We start from the raw sequence: 19,397 nt of genomic DNA, 5'->3' as shown, positions 1-19,397 counted from the left end.
TTCTTAATATATTTAGATAATAATATCGTTACATGAAAATAGACATATGAGTCTTACAAATGAAGTATTCTGTGTACGATTTTTAGGATATTCAACCAATCGCATACATTTTGAGTGACTGTTATCGTTAACGGTATTATTTGAACTTGCACTTTCAAAATGTAATGAATGAGTGAACAGCTCAGGCACTTTCTCTGTCCGACATGTTACCGATGACGGCTCTATAGATTCCCTGTCTATTAGAGCTTCTTCGTTTTTTTTTCTTTTTTAATTTCATTCGTGACGTCACAGCGATTGTACTGCTTCAGCTGACGGTCATTTGCGTTCTAACATGAGACGATGTCAGCCGTACCTGACGTTACAATAGACCATAACAGTTAAAGAGACGCGTGAGTCTGCGTTTAAAACTCGAAGGTTTTGCACGACAAAATACTGGATTTTAGTTTAAAATAGGACGTTTTCCGCGCGCGTTCTTGTTAAGTTTCGTTTATTTTGATTTGTTTGATAAGAAGTTTGTTTTTGTGCTTCGACTTCGAAGATCACCGGCGTTTGGAGGAAATGGGGCGTCATTAGTATAAAAAGGTAAGTTTGGTGAATTATTTTTTCTCTTTCTTAATAACGACCGTTTCTGTTTTTCCCTTAATGACTATCGCTTTGTGGAGTTAATAAAGTACTTGAATATCTCGAAATAATCAATCTTCTTCCTAGAAAGGTTTATTGTTTTTTCTCATTACAAGCAGTGACTGTTTCTTTCAAAACAATTGCGTTTCACTAAAATACTCACCTTATATTTACGAAATATGTTAACATAAATCTTAACAAAAATAAAAATGAAACTTAATTAAATACGTACATATATTTTATGTAAATCTTGTATTTATTATGTACCTATTAAAAAATTTAAAAAACATAATTTCATTAAAGAAAATGAATTCCTTGGGTGCGGTGTTTTTAATTTAATTTTTAGACTGTGGGTATAAAGACTACTACAATTATATATGTACATCATCACATCTAATATATACCAAAAATATATATAATCTATGTATCTATATATCTTATATATATATATCTTAAGTTCAAAAATCGAATCGAAATATACTTTAGTCAAATAGTTATTACTTTCATAAACACTTTCAAAACATTTGATTATAATAACATTATAAGATTATATTACTACTAATATGGAATTTAGATTCTAACGAAAAAATCGCCAGTAACGTCAGCAGTTACTTTTATTATTATAAATTAAAATATATTTACATTAATTAATTATTTACAGTATAAAATTATAAATTAAAAGTCCCTACTTGGAAAAGCTTACTTGAATTTAAAAGAAGTAAAAGTATATTTTGTTTCTTTGACCGTCCCGTTCTTTTACGTCGTAATGTACTTACTTAGTACATAACCTTAATAAATAAATATACTATCGCACGCAAAAATAATTATTTAAATTGAATTTGCAATTCCTGATATGAGCGCGTCCTCTATAAAATCTCCTAATGATACAAACTACGAGGACTTGTATCCGCAGTTTAATTCGATTTTTATATATATCATCATCATATTAGTACATAGAATATACTATATATATATACATAGAATATACAATATCGATTTGCATATTATATAACTACTAATTAGGGTCGTACAATGATATTAATATACATACCAAAAATGTATGTAATGTAAGGTAATTCAATTATAAAAAAACAGTGTTACAATGTAAATATCATAGACACAGTTTAACATATTAAAATTAAAATGTACATATACATATGTATAGAAATATAAACACTGTGCATTCGATGATTTTATTTTATTAACCAATTGTGGTAGGGATCATAAATTTGTACTTAATTATCTTACAAGAACATTTTAATTTAAATTAGAATTCATTAGTTATTATTTCCATAAAAGCGGTAATCTTAAAAATACATTATTTTTTAAATATACTTCTTATTTAACTATTATTTTTTTACACCATTGAAAATAGGCGTTCTTCATTTTTGACTTCGTAATATAATTAGATACTTTTGCTATTTTGATAAAATATATATCATTTTTAGGATTTCTGAGGACAATTGGACATGTAACTTGAAAGCAGGGACTGTCCTCAAAATAGGTCGGGTGGTCACGTTAAACACTTGCACAGTATGACGGTTTCAATACAAAACATTGAATCAAAATACATTCTAATCAAGCTCGGCCAGCAATATAATAAATAAATAATAACTTCTTCTAAATTTGCCCAACCTGGGATATTTACAGTCCGTTTTTTTCAAAATAAAAAAACTCTATCTCGTATACAGTATCAAAGCTAAAATTTACTAACAATGTTTAATTTATACGCAAATAAAATTTATTCTATTAAATAAAATACTCGATAATATTTGTTTCGAAACATAATAGTAATATTATGTGAAATTTCATTGAAATATAAGTAGAATAACATTTCATAATCGATGCTGTAATATGTTCGTACGATATTAACATTGCGCAAATAGATACATTATTTTGAAACGTATCTTTCTTAAGAACCAATGATCCAAGTCTTCATATAAGCACACGTATTTACAATTATTACAAGTAAACACTCTTATCGAAACGTTCTCTAGTTCGAGTTATTTGAAAATGGCGGATATCAAAAATAGTTGCAGTAAGTAATTATATTTGTTATTTATGAATAATTTGTATAAAATATAACTTCTTTTCTCAAATGTATATATACATATAACTATGACTGTCAATTGTAATATAATATGGATTATATAAAATACATGCATTTTTTATACATAAAGTTATAAATATTAAAAAAAATATATACTGTGAAAAAATTTACGATATGTAAGGGAATCACTGCTGTGCATACGCCTGATCCAATAACTGTTGGTATGAGTCGGAATGTCATTCGACTCATGAAGCTTTCCTCATGATTTTTTCTTTCATAGCCGAGCAAAGGATTAATTATAAACATTAATAACGCACATAAAAACTCCACAGTCCGTTCGGAAAGCAAGGCTCGAACTTAAAAAAAAAATTGACCATTTATAAGTCTAGGTAAAGCTGAGAACGAGTTGAAAATAATAGTGGCCAACAGTTGGCCACTAAGTACACGCACACTAGTAAAGTAGTATGACGCTTGGAGAGACAAGCGTAGCTGTCAACTCTAGTTGGTCGGTTTAATTATTTTATAGTGTGATCTATCTAGATATGTTTATATATAAATAATTAGTGTAAGACTTATTCACGTGTGATTGTCATTACGGCTTTATATATAAATGTACCTTTATAATCCATACTATAAAATATTTATTCGGTTTCTTTTTTTTTTGGTAGAATCGTCAATTCGAACCAATTTATAATAGCTGTGTTTAATTAAGTTTATCAAATAGCTGTTCAAAATTGTTTGCAAAAGCCTACTTGAAGTTTATTTTGTTCAAAGGCTATGTAATATAAACAAGTAAGAAAAGCAAAGCTATAAAATCAAATAATAGTTACATAATTAAAACTACTATACGATGACTGTCTGAAAAATGTTAAAATGTTAAATTACAAAAACGCGGGAAAGTGTCCCTTCTGCGTTCTGTCACAGATTAAATACTCAACTCATCTATTGTTGACACAATCTGTATAAATTTAGTTATCTGTGGCAATCCGACGAATACTTAACTAAAGTACCAAGTTTCGTTCAAAATCGTTCAAAAATCTTAAAAACATAAATTCATAACTTTTGCATTTATATTTATTAACATATTATAATAAATATGTATGTATATTATGACGCTTGTAAGTTAATATGGTTTCTCTATGAGGCAAAGATGTTTTATCACTGATTTAAACTAACCACTTCATGGCGTGTGCATAACTACTTAGGTATTTAAGTAATTTATTGCACGAGGCTTATCGCATTCTTAACCAACCTTTAAGTGAACAAAACGCTAAACATTAATAGGTGTGTCAAATAATGGCAATATTTTTGTTTATTCTAAATATATAACGTAATATAATATTATGATTATTATAACAATAAAATCTAGGAATATTAAAATCTGGTAAAATAATTCACTTCGATAAAGTGTAAAAAACGAAACAAATAAAATATTTATAAATCAATGAAACCTGCGAAATTGTGAGAAGCCAAAATGTTTGCGACGTAAAGTTAAGCTACAGCCACACTTTCAAGCGTAACTGTAATAAAACATTCGTCAACATTTCTAAGACAAATTACGATCATTACTCAAAAAAAGGACTTCAACGAATACACTTTTCTAATAAATTAAAACATCAGTTTCCAAGTCTGAAATATTATCTCATTTATCATATGAGGCTTTTAACATAATATAGAAAAAATAATATAAAGAGATTCAATATATTTTTATTTTTTTTATTTTACAATAATTCCAGGCTGTAGGCAAATTTTATAAGCCCTACGATATACGAGCGATAGAAGAATTTGAGCTACAGATGTGAAAGATGCAGTTTCAATCTTGACCCCATTAGGTTATCCCCCACTCATAACAAAACACTTAACTTTACATTTAACTACAGAGGAATATATATGTCATATAATTTTATATTATATTATATACCATTACTATACATACTGTCTTCAAGCCTTTGTTTACAAGCGAAATAAGACACTCTTATCTCAGATAAGAAAACTGATCATGTTAATAGAATATTTCATTTACTTTCACTATGACCAATTATTATAATTAGAACAATCGCGTAGGTGTGTCCGCTGCATTCAGCCCATTCCTGTCCAACTTACCTCACCATGTTCTACTCCTATACCGAGAAGGTCGGACATTTTAAATTGTCTTTCAAGACGTTAATGAATTCGATGTTGGTAAAAAATCGGATATCCGTTGTTATAATATTGCCGTTAGATAATCGGAATTATAATAAAATTTGAATGGTTTATCTAATTTTACGTTTCATTATAAAAATATACGGAATAAATATGCTGTATTAAACCAAAATATTTTGCAAACACAAAAAAACGTTTCGTTTCGTATTATGTTATATTATATGTAGAAAACAAAAACTTGATAAAATATTTAATTTATTCTGAAAAATAACAATAAGCTCTGTTTTTTCTGAAATTACAGATAAAACTCATTATATAATCTTTTTCTATTTATGTTTCAATAAAACAATAATTTTATAATTAAACTATTCAAAGGTCGCCTGGACACACAAGAACAGTCTCTTTTATCTCTCTCTATCTCATCGGCAAATCCGACCGGAAAGAGTTCGACGCATGACCAACTGCTTTACGTGCATTCCAGATTGTACACACTTCCAACTTCCAACTCCAGTTTGCTACAGAGATTTTTTTTTACTAAAAAACCCAATAAATATTTATCGTCCCGACGTGGGATTTCAACCCAGGAACTGGGGTTCTACGAATTAATCTAGCCACTATACCGACGAAGCAGTTATTGAAACAAATAGTGTGGTACTAAAACATTACACTAAACCATCAAATACAATATATTTCTAAGATTAGATGTAACAGGCACATGTTGTATAATATACGTAATTGTTAAAGTTTCCATATATGACTTTATCATTGAATACATTTCACTTTCATCTGAGAATATACAAGAAACTATGTAAATAATATGATATGGTTTCGCTCGATGCACAAATCTTTAGTTCAATGACCTCTGATGTAATACGAGACTAAGATCATTCAATCATTTGCATATAACTAATATCCATTTCAATCATTTATTTTCATAGCTAATTGGATTCATAACTTTGCATAATAACTATTATTTTATTCAAATAATCATCAAGTTTCTAGATTCTTATATTCATTATATTAGTATTTTTGTAATTCTTAGCTTGTTTCATCTTATAACTTTGAATTAAACTATCAGTGCGTTAAGGAAGAGCGACTTCTTCTGGCGCGGGAGCTCATGGCACTCAAAAGAAGAAGTCAACCTTTGTGATGTTATTGTACTGTGTTGGTTATTGATGAAATAAACATTATTATTATTATAATAATCTTTATTTATTTTCACTCATGTATAATAAATACATTTTTAAATATAAAATACACAATATATAAAATATATTTAAAAATATAAAATACAGAGGCCAACCAGTGGCGGGAACAGGGTCCAAGCCACCGGTGGTCAGGGCCCCAGAGAGAGGAACTTTCTCACAATACGCGCCGTGCCGAGGAGTACTGCCTTCTGCATCCAGGCTCTTGACCCAGCTGCCTAACGAGAGCCTCTTAAGGTGTTGATCGAGGCTCTTGGCCATTAGGCCATTCTCTGAAACGACTATCGGCACAATAACTGCTGTATCCACATCCCACATGTCGACAACCTCGTGAGCTAAGTCAAGATATTTTATTTGCTTATCCTTCTCAGCCTTCACGAGATTCTCGTCATGAGGGATGGTGACGTCAACAATTATCGTGCGGCGTTCTGACCGATCTATCACCACTATATCAGGCTTGTTGGCAACAACAGTCCTGTCAGTGATTATAGATCGGTCCCAGTACAGTGTGATACGACCATTCTCGAGAACTGGGTCGGGCACATACCTGTAGTATGGTACCTCCGATACCACAAGACCGTATCGAAGTGCAAGTTGTTGATGGATAATCTTGGCCACATGATTCTGTGCAAATACTCTCCGTTAGCAAGACGAGAACAACCGGAAATAATATGTCTAAGGGATTCGCCCGATTATTATTATTATTATCTGTGACGAATAATCCTGCGTATTGGCAAACCTGACAGGTACTAGTAATATCCAGGGGGTAGGTAGGTGATATACGCAAAGTGACCAGTTTTGGATGAAAAATTGTAATAAATGAGATGTAATATAATTGTATTGAATTCGAATGAAAAACCTACCCGTAAAATTTAAATATTAAAAGGAAAAACGATCGAAGCATTTTACTATCCGTCGAGAGAGTCCTTAATAATGCTTTGATATAGCAAGTTGGATTGAATATCACAACAATGAGGCTTCGACTTATAATACATTGAGGAAACTAGCTCAAAGCAAAAAACGATACGACGCTTCAAACCGTATTTCCATGCTAAATATCACTCAATGATATTCAAAACCTAATGGGTACTTCTTGTTTTCGAACAAAGTTTAAAGGAGGTCATCGAACAAAAAAAGAGAAATTACTAATTCCTAATTCGAAGTCAATACAAAATGAGTATCTAGTACAGTGCCCTATTCATTTTATTCATATTAGGAAAGCGACCTTGATTATTACTGGTAATTAGCCAGTGCGTCACCAACCATTAGATCTAAGAAGTTATGTTCCTTATGCCTAAAATTACACTGGCTTACTGACCCTTAGAATAGCTGTAGATGAATGAGTAGTTCTGACCGAGATGGGCCCAAAATTATATCGTAATTTATTTCTTCGTTTCTCATGTCTAAATAATAAGAAACTTTGTCACATTAAAATTGACGATATGTATGTATATGTATAATTATGTTAATATTATAATAGTCCTGAATAACTTGGGCATTTTGGCAATCTATTACTTGTTATAAAGTGTAGGTACAATAGAGTCAAAAGTCGCGTAGGTGGTCGTTGATTTATAGGCGAATTTATTGAATCAAATATCTTGAGTAGTTACATAGTTGTGGTATCGGTATGTAGGCTGACTACATCACTACCCACAAATTAATTATTATACCACCCAACAATAATCTGTGGTACTGTGTTCCAGTTCGAATGGTGAAGGAGCCAGTGTAACAGACACAAGGAATAAATAACATTTTAGACCTTATATTTGGGCGCATTGATATTGTAAGAAATTATGTTCTTTGAAATACCAGGTAACTGACAATATGTTCCCCTGTCTTCCAAAAATAAATATACGCAAATAATAACTAAGCTAAATTAAACACTCATTAAACAAATAGTCTGTTTTCTTCCGTTCTTCTACTAAACGCAAGCATCTCCCGCAAACGCCAGTCAGTTTCATTTTTATTTCTTATTTTTGATCCAAAACGAGTCACCTTTCATATATCACCTACCTACCCCTGGGTTTTACTAGTACCTGTCAGGTTTGACAAAACGCAGTATTTTGTGTAATTCGTAGCAGATTAATATAATAATCTAGAAACTTGCCAAGCCAAAGTATGTACTTAATTTATACCAAAATGTTTTATACATTTAGAATATTTCACCAAGTTTACTCCAAACTATTTAATCAATAAATAAACTACCACGCATTTTAACTTATAATCCTTGGACCAAATATTTGCAAGACCTGTTCCACTGCAATAACTAATATTACTTTTACCAAAGGTTCGTAAACCCTGCATATTTCAACATGTCGTTAACTATTACGTTACCTATGAATCATTTACACAAGTTCTTGATTGCAGCTTCGCCCCAATTAGCTAAGAATCCTTGCTTAAGATCGTGATGAAAGATACGAGAAACAATATTGTATTCGGTGGTTCTACTTGAAGATTTATTTTAACCAGTATTCCATGTATATCAGTTTCACTAAAATAATAGTATTTTAGCATAGACTCCACATCAAATATTGAAAGGTCGGGCACTGAAATTTAATTTGTTTCGTTTGCGTTTTTAATTCTTCTCGTACGTTGTGCTGAAACAATCCATCATTTCCATGGATATACTTCACGTGTATAAGAATAAGTTCCGAACATACGACTCCAAAAGAGAGATGGACTTAGCCCAGCAATGGGAATTTTACAATTTTACTCAATGAATATTCAATGAAACGATGTATGTGGATCGGAAATGTACTTAGCATGTACTAAAATTAACTTAAAATAAAACGACAAAACCAACAAATGACATCTCCTATTTCTAAAAAAAAAATATTCTACCTGTAGGAGATCAGCCTGGCCTTTTAAATCATCTTATTATCGTATACTTAGCAAAAACTTTATAGAACACTTGACTATTTTCACAAATAAAACAAAATTCGATCATTTAGTATTAAGAATTATTGACATTATGGCCTTAATTATATATAATTAAAATAATTAATATACAAATTCTGACCGTATGCAATCGCAATTCCGATCCTCTAAGCAAACAATGAAGCCCTCCTGTCACCAGTGGACCCAATAAGACGAGCTATTATCCTTTTAATGAAGGTTTTTGCACTATTGCTCCAAAGTTCAAATGTTTCAATCATTGGAAAGGAAAAAAAAACAAAATTAAATACTTTATTATGAATGTATCAATCACTTTAAAATCGTTATATTAAATATTACAAGTGAAGGAACTTCATGATCGGAATGTCAATTGTTTCGAGAGGAACCGGCTTGAAACTCAATTGCTGTTTTTTTGTTTATGAATCTCTAACAAAAGATAACCTATAGAAATACATATATATCCTCCTGCCCTTATCCCAATTTTACTTGGGGTCGGCGCAGCATGTCTTCTTCCATACTACATATATATAATACTCGTAAATATAATATCTATTCCTAGCATATTAATGTATTCATAGAAAATGTGTTCCAATAAGTAACAGCTGTTACATTGTAATGCCCCACCGCTTTCTTCCTTTAAAGGAGAAGATTTCGAGGTTATTCCACTCTCACTCTGGGAGTTAGTGGATACACATATGGCAGAAATGAAATTAAACAAATGCAGGTTACCTTACGATATATTCCTTTACCGCCGACATTTACAGTACGAGGTGGAATTCAAACACAAATTAAGAAACTTTGATTACAAACGCATATTAATAAATATTATAGTAATTTCATCCAAACGAATATTTAAAATCGACTTTAAATAAGAAAGTAAGAATTTTGTTTGTTTGTCTGTTTTACGCTTTCACGTTTTAACTACACGAGCGGTCACGATCTTGAGAAACCGGACATCGAGTACCCAACACACCTCCACTAAGACGTGAGCGAAGCCGAAGAGAGTATAGTTTTAACGAAATCTGTAAATCTTGCCAAAATCAACCAATACGAGCAACTTCTTAATATCCACGCTTATCAATTAATGAATCAAAGAAAACAAATTTTAATCTTATTTCGTAAATATTTCCGTATAACTTGACTATACGGATAACGTGACTTCACATCTCTCACAACTTACAAAAGAATAGACACCAAAAAATATTCAAATTTAATTGTGTTTGTAATTGTTTGAATTGTATATGTGTGCGTAAACTCGACTTTCACCTATACAAATGATTTATGCTAATTTTAATCATAACGTCTAAATTATTACAAATGCTCGTTTTATTTTGCTGAAGAAATTAATAAACAACATGATACTATCAATTATGTTGTACGATATCTGTTTCCAGTGTTGCCAGTTTAGATATATTCAGACAGGAATGATTATAAAAAAGATTCTAATTTGGTGAGTTTAAACGCAATAAAACAAAAATTGCTAAGTATATAATAATAATAATAAGCAAATGTAACACTTACGTCTAGTTGGAATGGCAAAGAGCATTTTAAAAAGATTTTATAAAAAAGAGCAATTTACGTAATGAAACCTTATTTCACAAATTATGAAAAAAAAGATGACATTGCCTGATTAATTTAACCAATCAGGTGAGGTTTGTTGTTTTGTTAGCTTAAGCCGAAAATTTATTGTCGTTTTAATGTTATGTGGAACTATATATTACGTATTCAGTCCGTTCGGATTTTATTACTATATGACTGTAACGCAATCGGACATATATAACGCATTAGATGGCAGATTACTACGCACGCAAAGAGTAGGAAAAACAAACAGTGTCCGTGATGCCAGGCCTTTTGTCAACAGATAATCGCAAACAATATATTTTTACTAGCTAGAGTGAAATAAGTATTATTTTTGCTAAAAAAGAACCCAATTCCATTCTAAACCAAACAGACTCACTACACATACAAAAAAAAAAACATTGCAATCGGTCCAACTGCTTAGAAAAATTCTGTGTCATAAACACATTACAGAACTGTTATTATAAAGATATATAAAAGATTTCGGCTTTATTAAAAATTGCTCAGTGAACTTCTAATATATTTATTAATTTAAATTATTAAATACACACATATTTTATAATGAAACGTTAGATAGAGCGACTTATTATAATACAAAATATGGTCTCACACAATCAAAAGGGACTTAAAAATCTTGCAAATTATTCTAGAGTTAATAGAAATATCTATTTATAATTTAATGTCAACCCGAGTGAGGCCGTAGAACAGATACTTCGCAAAAAATGACATCGTAAGAGTGCCGATAATAAAATAAAAATGCACATCAAACGTCAAATTAGGGGCCAATTCTACGATCAAATTGACACTTTATGCATTTATTAGTTTTCCTATTCTATTGCTGTTTTGTTACTCAGTAGGATTAAGAATGTATGGATCATATTTAAAATAGGTCTTCTTCTTACTTCATACCTGATACACATAAACAAACAATATAGCCACTTGTTCAATAAAACATTCACTAATAGAAATAATTTAGCACTGTGTACGTGCATCATAACAATTAGAGTAACAACACGTCATATTTCTGAATATGCTATAAGGAAAGTCACGCTACTTCCGTGCATGTACATTGTACGTGTAACAGTTTATCCGACAAAGGTATGTTTCCTTACGACGTTTTTCTTCGGTCACGCACGAGATAAACAAAAACGAAAAAATTACACATATAAGCAAAATGAGAACTGAGTTACTTTATCGGATTTGAATCACGACCATTATTATTATTTCAGTATTATGTCGAATTGTCATTGCATGATGTTATTTTATTGAAACATTTGAAGCTCTTGTAAACAGTGATAAATAAGGCATATTACTCAATACAAGATTATATTTTAGATAAAAAATCGTGGACTTGGTATTAATTGATTTATAGGCAGTATATATGTTACTGTAAAAGCTCGAACTACGATAAATCTTAAGATTTTCCAGTAAAACCTAAAATTTACCGATTATGAATGGTAAATGTCCATAAAACTTTTGGATTCGAACTTTTACCATCATTCTCTTGGTAAATCTTAGGATTTACATATTAGGTTAGGTTAGGTTGGAATGGTAAAAGTCCAAAAAAGTCGTCCCCTTATAATAAATACTTACATTTACCAACTCATGTCGGTAAATCTTAGGTTTTACTGGAAAATCTTAAGATTTACCTTAGTTCGAGCTTTTACAGTAACATATATAAATATTCGAATGTACTTTACTGACATACTACGTAATTAAAATTGTGGAAAGACGTAAATACTGAGTTTCTTGTCGGTTCTTCTCGGTAGAATCTACTTTTCGAACCGGTGGTAGACTTACATTTAATTCAACACTGTAACGTGACGATTCAAAAGTGAATTTATGAGCCTACTTGAATAAAGAATATTTTCATTTTGATTTTGTCGACTATCATGATAATTATCATAATTATATGATTGCAATGACAAAATAGATTTCAATTTACTTAATATACCAGTTCACACCGGTTCACACCAGTACCTGTGACGTAGATGGCTCTTCTAACACAATGACTTATCTTAGCGTGTAATCAAAGTGAAACTCAATCTCAAGTTGTAAGTCAGGAAATATTTCCCCAATGTAATTAAACTTTCAACAAAATTAACTTTCGATGTTACGAAGTTTTGCGCCGCTAATTATTTTAGAAATAGGTCAAATTTTTTACCCTCCGCTGACAGATCGTCTATCACAAAAAAATCTATCGTACAACTAATGTTTAAAAATTCCTAAAATAATTACACGTTTCTCGTACCGAAAAACAGTCTGTAATATAAAAATAATCTGTAATATTTTTATATTTTTTTATATTTCTACAAAAAAAAACTCTAATCTTTCAAAAAAAAAATGTATTAAGAAAAATGGTTCAAATTTAATTACAGAGAGAGCATATAATACATTACCCTACCTTAATACAAAGGAAACGAAAAACGTCTATTATGTAATTTATTTTGTATTACTCAATAACAAATGATAATAATTAAAAGATTAGCGTGTTAAGATTTTCGCTTACGTAATTGTGTACACACACATTAACACACGTACTTATGTTTACCGGTGTTCGCTCGGTTCTCATTAGCTATTACTAAATATTATAAATTAGTATCACTGTGTATTAAGGGGGGTGTGAGCCACGATAGTAACAGATAGAAAATACGTGACATCTTAATTCATAAGGCTTTTCATAAATCAACGGTTAGAGCAACTATTCTCCTTCAAAGAGTCTTTTGCATTTAAAAAAAATAAAAATTGACTTATAAAATAATAATAACTTTAACTTTTTAAGACTGTAGATTCGAGGTCATGAGTCAAACGTGGGTCGCATTAAAAAGTTTTAAGTTGGGAATTGGCGTTAACACTTCCGTGAACCAGAATGTACGTAAAGAGTTCTTCTCCTGAACTCTCGCTTACTGTGTCGGATTGCGACTAGACTAGAAAAATAATGCGTTTCTTTCCGCACATACTAAATCATTATAATATATCCTACACAGTGACTTCCTTGTTGGGAGAGGCCTTGACTGAAATCAGTCAAGAGGACATATTCCTATCATCGACAAATGACATTGAAGAAATTTACTCGCTCTCAAAAATATTAAACAATAAGTATATTAATATCTCGAAATCAAGAAGTGAAACTTGAATTAAGCCAATTAATTGTATTTTTTTTTTATTATTTTAAAATAATAGAACCAATTACATGAAATCAAATTAAGAATAAGTGACATATAGCACGCGAGCGATATCGGATATAAAATGTTTTAATCGAAGTCATTATAAATTTACCGTTCAAACTTCAATGGCTGTGGCTGTGAAAGTTGCTGTCTGCGCACACATCAGACAAAATTGTCTTTAATTGTCTTACGACAAATAACAACAACGCAACGCAAAGATGCAATAACGTACAAAAATTAAACACAGAAAAAAATATTTAAATCGAATAAAATATTTACAATATCAATTTTTTTTTTTTACTCTGTGGTTGAGTGAGCGTGAATTAACAATTTTATTTATATGTCTATGTTTATAGTAAGTGCGGTACAGTTCAGAAACCCTCATGAGATATGGGTCCCATACAAAATGGTCTGAGAAACAGTTACTGTAAATGTTGCATAAATCAATACACCAAAAATTTAATGAAATTTTGTTTCAAGAAAGATTGAACCCCAAGGAAGGACATAGACTACTTGGTTATGCTTAACAACTGATGACCAATTTTAATAAAACTCCATTATAACAACTCCAATATATCCAATTTCTTCGTTAGATTCACAAATTTTAGTCGACAGAAAAACAATAGAAGAATGGTAAAAACCAGTTTTAATGTTATCTTTTTAATGGTATTAAAAGCAGCCAGATACAAACAATACAACCAAAGCGATTTAACTGTAACTTTTTACTTATAAAATACGAAAAAACTTAATCCCCAACCTATTAGGTAAATAAAATCGATGTAATCCCTTATTTATGTAATCCATACGGATTACATTGTTGAGATTTTGTTTATTAAAGAGTAGATGTTATCAGAGTGAAATAGATTGTACAATTCTTGCGACTGTCTTTTGTCTGACCTGAACATAATATTATTTTATCCATTATTAATCAGATAAAGTGAAATAAGGTTTAATTAAACGAAAGTTTCTTAATGTTTTCTACTTAAGACGATCAGTATATTTATTTCCTGATGATAAAAAAACGATTACAATATAGTCAAGTCACTATAAAATAAATTCGAACGAGTTAGTTACAATAATTAAAAGTTACTTTACACCAGCAAATGTAATGTACTCGTGTATAATAACGATGTAAGATAATATTTTGTATTAATTACAAACATTATACATTACATTACATTATTTTAGCCACTGCTGGGCTAAGGCCTCCTCTCCCTCTGAGGAGAAGGTTTGGAGTATATTCCACCACGCTGCTCCAATGTGGGTTGGTGGAATACACGTGTGGCAGAATTTCGTTGAAATTAGACACATGCAGGTTTCCTCACGATGTTTTCCTTCACCGCCGAAGACGAGATGAATTATAAACACAAATTAAGCACATGAACATTCAGTAGTGCCTGCCTGGATTTGAACTCGCAATCATCGGTTAAAATGCACGCGTTCTAACCACTGGGCCATCTCGGCTCTTAAAACAATAACCTGTGGTTTCTGAATTGATGATCAAAGCAAGATTAACTAATGTGACTAAATACTAAACGCTTATTGGTCGCTAATGTGTCATCATATAACTTCAACCAATGATCACTGAGATTAAAATTTAAATAATTTTAATCTTACTTTGACCAAACTTTCAGAAGCTGGAGGTTACTTTTTTATAATAAAAGTAGGTGGACAAGCAAATTGAACTCCTGATGGTAAGTGGTCACCACCACAATGGCATGAAATATTAACCATTCCTTACACTGCCACTGACCTTGGGAATTAAGCTGTTATGTCCTGTGTGCCTGTAGTAACACTGGACTCACCCTTTAAACCGGATCTGAACAATACTCGATACAGATGTATGGCGGTAGAATATATTTTTTTCATATATCAGAAAGAGATAGCAATATATTTTATTATGAATTAGCTTAGAGATTAAGTGACCCTTTAAACTGGATCTGAACAATACTCGATACAGATGTATGGCGGTAGAATATATTTTTTACATAGGTATATCAGAAAGAGATAGCAATATATTTTATTATGAATTAGCTTAGAGATTAAGTGACCCTTTAAACTGGATCTGAACAATACTCGATACAGATGTATGGCGGTAGAATATATTTTTTACATAGGTATATCAGAAAGAGATAGCAATATATTTTATTATGAATTAGCTTAGAGATTAAGTGACCCTTTAAACTGGATCTGAACAATACTCGATACAGATGTATGGCGGTAGAGTATATTTTTTTCATATATCAGCGATACAGATGTATGGCGGTAGAATATATTTTTTTCATATATCAGAAAGAGATAGCAATATATTTTATTATGAATTAGCTTAGAGATTAAGTGTTAGAGAATCAGCATTGTGTAGTTGAAACAATGTAACAAAACGTTGTTCATAACGATGCTATTATGATCTTCACTTTTTGTTTTACCATTATTTCCCAGTGACCTTAATTGCCACGAACTTAATTACCTCGTTCGCAATAGAAATGGACGGGGTTAAGTATGCAGGATAAATAAAATCTATTTATTTATTTATTTATTTAAGCACGCTAACAATATATATATTTAACACACTTACATAATTTCAGAAGTAGACAATCATGTTCTTAATATATACATCAATAATTTCGTTGTTTCTATTGTTACGTCATCGTTAAAAAATATATCATACAATTCTATCGTACATTGATACTTTAAAAAACTCAATTGCATACTAAAAATGAATTATTTTTATTAATTTCTAAACTGTTATTTTTAGTCTGTGATCTTTTATAATTTATTCGTCAACCCAAAGATTGGGATTGTTAATACTAGCAGTTTTATAGCGTATCAATTGGAAGTAGGTTAAAATCGACTTCCTAAAATTGCTTACATACTGACATTATTAGTTACATACACGTGAATCTAGTATAAAACTTGTTAAAACCGGAATAAACCAGTTTAACAATGATACACGTGTTATATAAACATTAAATTTATCGTACATTACTTTTTAGTTTTTAGATTTTGGGTGCAAAACCATATAACCATATGTATATGTATGTAAGTATATATGTATAAATGAGTTATGTCCACAAATACTAACGTTTGGTAACTACTACTTACAAGTGACTAAGGGTATTCCCCCTACATACAAACAAACAAATTTTACCTTATTATATTTATATAAGTATAGATAAATAATCTTGAGTTAAGTAAAGGATGACATATAAAAAGATTAAAACTTATTAAAGTTAATATACCATATTCAATTCAAATTAATTTTTACTTGCGTTAATCTCATTTAGTCGAGGTCAGTGAACTCTTATCACTACGAGCAAAATTTGGCAGACTTTTACAGCTTCGCTTGCACCATGCGGGTTGTTTGAGGAGGTCGTATTGATTAACACTAATGTCTCCTTTGATCAGCATTAAAATTTAAAATAACATCATTTTTTGCTGACGTTAAAATCTAAGACCAATAACTTATGTTACATAACATTAACGGCCTGTAAATTTCCCACTGCTGGACTAAGGCCTCCTCTTCCTTTAAGGAGAAGGTTTGGAGCATATTCCACCACGCTGCTCCATTTCAAGGTTGGTGGATTCACATGTAGCAGAATTTCGTTGTAATTAGACACATGCAGGTTTCCTTACGATATTTTCCTTCACCGCGGAGCACGAGATGAATTACAAACACAAATTAAGCACATGAAATTCAGTGTTGCTGGCCTGGGCTTGAAAGTAGTAAAGATCGAGATGTGATACGCATGTATGTAATTACGTCAACAATCAATTATCGTCGTCTCGATTATGAATCGATTTTTTTTTATTAACAATGCAACAATCTGATGAATTAAACTTTTCATTGTATTCCCTAACGGGACAGGTCAACCTTCGACAATTATTATTTCGAAAAATATTCGAGTAATTACTTTAACGACTTAAACAACAAGAAATAATTATATAGGTACCTATATGTAAACTAAGTTTTACTTTCAAAACGTTTTTATGCTCTGTTGATGAAAAAATATTATAGTTTTAATTTCTAGACGAGATTACGTACACGGACTGACCGACATTTACAAGGAAATGCGTTCAATTTATTGTAATTTCGAAATCGAGTCGCGCTCAGTATCACACAGTTTTATCGTAAGTTCCTTTATACGGTAGGAAGTATTATTTATAACAGTTTATATTAAAATAAAAAGTAATTACTTAAAGTAATATTGATATTAATATACGATTATTTTAAGACGCTATTACGAAATCGTACGATTTCTTATATTCTTAATTTAAAATGAGTCGATTTTTCTTATTGATTCGATATTTCGCAATTCAAAAACGAGCATCGATCGGTCGTAAAAGCAGCTAATTGAGCATTTTTTATTACGTGCAGTGAAAGTTTTATTTTTAGTCTTTTAATGAAAGCATTGTTAATTCAAAATGAGAGTAAATTAGACGAAGTATGTGAACGGGTTAATGTAGTGCGAACAATAGTGTTTTGTGGCTTTATTGCTACTCGCTAAGTTAGAGTTAACCTTACACTCAGATATTTAAAAAAAGAATGACTTTGATCAATATATGGTATACTTGTTTTCGCCTGCGGCTTCAACCACGCGTAAGAGATGCGTCAGTCGTTAGCTACCCTATGTACTTTTCTGTATGATACTAAATTCTGGTTAGAAAAACCCAAATACTTTTTATTGATCCGCCTCAGCATTTGAATCTGCCATCACATCCGGTCATTGCACAGAGGCTTGTCTAAATCCAAGATGCGAAAACCCGGATGCATTAGGAGTCTCGATGACAGTCGGCTTCGAAAGTTTCGGACCAATAAAAAGTGAGGTGAGATTATTTTTTATTGGTCCGGAAGGTCTCTTAGATATGTTTAGGAGGTGTTGATATCGCCAGAACACTGCTTAATACTGAATAAAAAAATACTATAAATTGAAAGCCATTTCGCAATTGTTCCGCATTTGTAACATATTTAACGGGAAAAGGAAATGTTATAACATTGCGGTTTAACCGTAACCGCAGAGCCGTTTATGTTTTAATGACTTTTATTTGTGACAAAAACTGGTATTTTTTAAATAGAATACTATAAATACTTAGACAAAATGTAACATTAAATCAGATCTCTAACTCCTGCAGAGTAAAATAACACCTAACTCCATAGATATCATAGAAACTGCTTTTAGGAAATTCTATTAAACTCTTCGGAGTACATACGACTCTTCTACCTCAACACATGTTTCATTGTCATAGGAACCTTTTAAAGAATTCTGTGTTAAGTGCTTCTACAAATCAAACATGTAGGCGATTTACCGTTGGATGGTTGGAAACCAATCATCATTTCCCATGTCAAATTCAAAAATATTCTTCTTCTACTACATTATGTAAGCCTATATATTTACACCCACACTATCACATGTAGGTGCACTTTTACGTATACACATTCACTGCGCTTGCAAACAAAATAAATAAAGTAATTACTATATAATGATTAAAATTTAAATGCCTTTTGCATTACGAGCATCGGTAGGCTTTAATTTGGCACGAAAACAGTCCAGATCCATCAATTTGATTGAGATTTCGCAGATACAAACAGAGTGTAAATGTGCCAGTTTTAATAAGCTCTGCTCTACCTCCTTTGCTTTAAATCAGATCGGCCAATACCAAACATGATTAACAAAAATTACCGATGAGGTAGACGTGATATTTTGATTACCTACCAGATATAAAGCATCAGGAAACATCATT

The 19,397-nt window shown here is 31.1% G+C and overlaps 1 protein-coding gene across 1 annotated transcript in view; it reads left to right on the top strand.

Annotated features, from left to right (window-relative positions):
- The first annotated feature begins 295 nt into the window (after window positions 1–295).
- The window catches only part of LOC113392908 (AP2/ERF domain-containing protein PFD0985w-like), a 47,596-nt gene continuing 28,494 nt past the window's right edge, over window positions 296–19,397 (top strand). Inside the window, exon 1 of the mRNA XM_026629534.2 lies at window positions 296–582. The gene's annotated coding sequence lies outside the window, so the exon portion shown is untranslated. The remainder of the gene's footprint in view (window positions 583–19,397) is intronic.

This window comes from Vanessa tameamea, chromosome 12 (genome assembly GCF_037043105.1).
Source record: "Vanessa tameamea isolate UH-Manoa-2023 chromosome 12, ilVanTame1 primary haplotype, whole genome shotgun sequence".
NCBI lineage: Eukaryota > Metazoa > Arthropoda > Insecta > Lepidoptera > Nymphalidae > Vanessa > Vanessa tameamea.
This window is presented reverse-complemented; position numbering and strand designations above follow the sequence as displayed.